We start from the raw sequence: 4,649 nt of genomic DNA on the forward strand, positions 1-4,649 counted from the left end.
TTATAGTTTTACTTCCTGTGTGAAGGTGGAAGCTGATCCAATGGCCTCCAAGCACCTTTATCGTTAAGGAACTCATCAATAGTGTAGTAACCTCGACGAAGTAAATGTTTTTTAACACATTGCTTAAAGTTATGCATTGGCAAGTCCATCACAGTCTTGGGGATCTTGTTATAGAAGAGATGGATATGAATTGATCTATAGATCATGAAACATACTTACGCAATTTCACCAATATACACGACATTCATTACACCAACCCCACCAATTCCCATTCCTGATAGGAATCTGCCGAGAAATAGTACTGATATGCTTCTAGCAGCTGCCAAAATTATATATCCAACACCTATTAAGACTCCACTCAATATAAGACAAGGCTTCCGACCTTTTACATTTGATAGCCACAACACTATATATGGTCCTGAAAGTTCAATTAAAATTATGATATGTTGGTAAGGATGGATAGTAGAAGGATGCATGCAAGAAGATCGATATGGTTATGTTGAGATAAGTGTGTAGTATGACAAGGATAAAATAAGGAACGAGTAAATAAGTCTGAAAGTGGTGCCAGAGACAAAAAAGTTGAGGAGTAAGGTTAGCTTGGAATGGACAGGTGAATTTTTAGAGTTACACATTGTTCAGTAATTCCACCAAGTATAAGCCCTTAATATTGGCGAGTAAGTTTAGGGCAAACAAAATAAAACTAACTTCAGAAATACTCAGATAAGAATAGAAGGCGTGCATTTTGAAAATCTATCGGTTTGAGTGTAACGTTGGGGAATGGGAAATTTCCAAAGTTACAAAATAAAACCCTTGCTTGTATTTCAGTTCTCGAGTCACGAGTGCAATTATTTTATTTCTGAATGAAAATCCCCCAAATAATCACTAATATTTTCTGATCATTTCAGTTAGTGGACGTAATAAAAGGAGAAACCCAGTCTCCCTACAAACTCGGGCTCAAAAAAACCTCAACCCTATGGGGGGTCGACCAACACTGCGCTTTCCGGTGCGGGGTCGCCATTTCAGCACCTTGGGACCCCAACGCACATCGGCTCTTCGAACTATGTGCCCTACCCATTGCCACTTCAGCTTCGCGACTCGCTGAGCTATGTCAGTGAATTTCGTTCGTCTGCGGATCTCCTCATTTCTGATTCGATCACGCAGAGAAACCCCAAGCATAGCTCGTTCCATCGCCCGCCGAGTGAATTTGAGCCTTCTAATAAGGCTCATAAGTTCACTGTTCGAAGACTTTCGTCTTCAGGCACTGAGGAATTTCGGACGAAAAGGTGTCGCGGAGTTTCCCAAACGCTGCCCAGCCGAGCTGGATTCGGCGATTCACCTCTTTCCCGAAATTGATTCTACCTAACTGAACTGTGTGTCCTAGGTATATATTTTCGTCTACGATGTTCAGCGCACAGTCCTCAACAATAACAGGGTGAAGCGGTACATGAGCATTAGAAAAGAAACCAAAAATTACTACATTTTTCATTTCTGTATCGTTCTGAGAATTGGGCTCAATTTCGGACATCTCCTTTAGCATCCCAGGCCCCCATATAACTAAAAAAAAAATTAAAAATAAAAATAATTTAAAAATAAAAAAAATAAAAAAAAAATATTACTATATACTATATACTATTTTTATACTATACCCCATATAACTAACTAACTATAAACACCATCCGTACTCGAGTAACTTGTAACACTACCTACTATAGCACCCAGATACAGTAGGGTTGCAACTAAAGACAACTGTGTTTCAGTCAGCAAATACGGAAGCGGCGACTGTTTCAGATCACGCAGTTTAGGTATCACCGGCCCAGACCATGCACTAGCGTAACCACCTAATGCTTGTGAAATATATACTGAAAATAAAATACAATAGAATAAATTTTAGGGTTCCGTTCGCAAAGATTAAAACATATTACCAAGACTCCGCTGTCCGTTCATCTGTCACTATGTCATCAACCCATATTCGACTGGTGAGCTCGAGTGTCCTCTCAGAATGAGAAGGGTTAGGCCAATAGTCCACCACGCTGGCCGATGACCAAATTCTCTGGTATGCAGGTTTACTCACCATGTTTTTCCTTCACCGTTTGAGACACGTGTTATTTAATTTCTTAAAATGCACACAAGTGAAAATTTGGGGGTGCATGCCCCGGACCGGGTTTGAACCCTCCGGAATCGGAGGCAGAAGTCGTATCCACTGGACTGTCACTTTACAGGAGCCTAATTCGGCTTAGACTAGATATAAACAAACCATTACCTTAAGTAGGGTTGTCAAATTACTGAAAAACATTGGTATTTTTTCACATTATCTGTATATGTATTAGTAGGTACAAATTACAATAAAAATAATACTTTTATACTTCTTTACTTTAATTTATTTTAATATCTGGAACTTATCTCGACCGTCCAATATTAAAGAAAAATTGTTAAAATTAAAAGTTCTTACTTTATTTTTAAGTTCATTTTTGACAACCACAACTCAATAAGTGGCCATTTCTTATCAGTTTCGTGAGTAAGTAGCATTGCCAACAATAAATACAAACAGAATAAAATAAATAACCTAAGTCAACTCAATAGCTCAACGGTAAGAGCGGTCGGACTCATCACCGAGGGGTGATGGTTCAATCCTCACGCTGGTCTATTGTCGTACCCACTCCTAGCAAAGTCTTTCCAGACTATTTAGAGGGAAATGGGAATATTGGTCATATTGTAAAAGATATGGCAAATATAATTTTTTTTTAAATAAAAAAAATATATATTTAAGGGGCATATACAACAAACACTTTTTTGCTCCTTTTTGCTCGATATTATTAACAGCAACAGGTAAACGCTTGACATATTTACAGACAGTCGAATTATGTTATTTACTTTAAAAATAAATAATTGTAATTAAGTTAAAATTATTATTTAAGACCCCCTTAAACTTTAATTTAATCCTAACTGACAACAAACTTTTTGCTGTTTTTATTGATACTGAACCCACGTACACGAGTCCGACTCGAATTTCGGCAGTTTTAAATTACATTTATTAAAATGACACGTCATTTAAAAAAAAAAAACAAAAATACGTACAACATGACGAAATAAGCACTTGTCGTTGAAGGCCAGTTATTTTGAATAACATTATAAACAACCTGTTACAATAAAAACGCAAAATATACTGCACTTTATTGTTTAATTGTATTAAAAGATACTATATAAAGTGGCGATTATTACCGAGAGATTAAATTCGTAGGAGTTTATAGGCTAAGAGCCATAGCCAGCTACAGCCAGACCCAGCGCCGGCCCGAGGTAAATTTTAGAATGGAGCGAGATCCAATTATGGCGCCTTTCCTGTTTGCTCCTAACATTATATACTAGGGACGTTTGAAAAGTTCGTAGCCTAACGTATATCGGAATGTCACTCCAGGCGCCCCCTAGGATTTGGCGCCTGGAGCGACCGCTCCGTTCGCCGTATGGACGGTCCGGCCCTGGCCAGACCTACCCAATGGCGTAAATAGATGGATGGTGGAACCCAGGTCCTCTGTCTTGTAAATACACCGCGCAAACTTCGGCTACGCCTCGGAGGCCGCCAAGGTTTGTCTGGCTTTCGCAGGCTGTCGGTACGAAAGAGTACGAACGAGTTAATGACTAACTAGCGGACGCCCGCGACTTCGCGCGGAATTTAGTTTTTCACAAATCCCTCGGGAACCATGGATTTTTCCGGGATAAAAAGTAACCTATGTGTTAATCCAGGCTATATTATATCTTAATATCAAATTTCAGCTAATTCGGTTCAGTAGTTGAGGCGTGAAAGAGTAACAAACATTCATATCAACAAAATCATCAGTGTTCGCAAAACTCGGGAAAGCATGGCTTTTTCGGGATAAAATGTAGCCTATGTGTTAATACAGAGTAAAGTCTATTTCCATTTCAAATTTCAGCCAAATCGCTTTAGTAGTAGCGGCGTTAAAGAGTAACAAACATCCATACAAACTTTAGCGTTTATAATATTTGTAGGATTTGCTTAAACGAAGAACATTGTTTGCACAACTGTAGATTAAGCGACATCGAAATGCTGCATTATCTACTTCGGGCTTATAGCAGAGTAAAGATATATACTTATAGTACTAGATAGGGCATAAGAAATATATACGCTCATCAGTCATTTATTTGAGATAAGAAATAAATTATAGACAATATTCAAATGGACACATTGTAAATAGGTTGCCTAGTTAATTATTAGTAGTTAATTATAGGCTCATGGTAAATCTTGGTCGAGAATCTAAAAATGTATAACACAAAGGTGACTGACTGACATAGTGATCTACGCACAGCCCAAAATTTGGCAATGCTGGTAGATGTTATGACGTAAGCATCCGCTAAGAAAGGATTATGATTAATTCTACCCCCATGGAGATAAAATAGAGGATGAAAGTTTGTATGAAACTTTGTCAATTTTGCGGCGATTTGGCTGAAATTTGAAATGAAAATATATTATACTCTGGATTAACACATAGGCTAATTTTCAACCTAAAAAAATCCATGGTTCCTGCGGGATTTGTGAAAAACTGAATTCTACGCAGACAAAGTCGCCCGCTTGTTTGAAATAAAGCTTTTCTAGACCCAAGTGGATGTGACCCTACGTCATATCCAAAATTATACAG

The 4,649-nt window shown here is 38.1% G+C and overlaps 1 non-coding gene across 1 annotated transcript; it reads right to left on the reverse strand.

Moving 5' to 3' along the window:
• Positions 1–220: 220 nt before the first annotated feature.
• On the reverse strand, positions 221–3,283 carry LOC112045410 (uncharacterized). The gene is made up of 3 exons (XR_008252083.1): positions 3,076–3,283; positions 1,704–1,859; positions 221–418 (listed from the first exon to the last, which is right to left on the reverse strand). It is a non-coding gene; the product is annotated as an uncharacterized LOC112045410 (transcript).
• Between the last annotated feature and the right edge of the window lie 1,366 nt (positions 3,284–4,649).

The sequence above is a fragment of the Bicyclus anynana genome, chromosome 24 (assembly GCF_947172395.1).
Source record: "Bicyclus anynana chromosome 24, ilBicAnyn1.1, whole genome shotgun sequence".
NCBI lineage: Eukaryota > Metazoa > Arthropoda > Insecta > Lepidoptera > Nymphalidae > Bicyclus > Bicyclus anynana.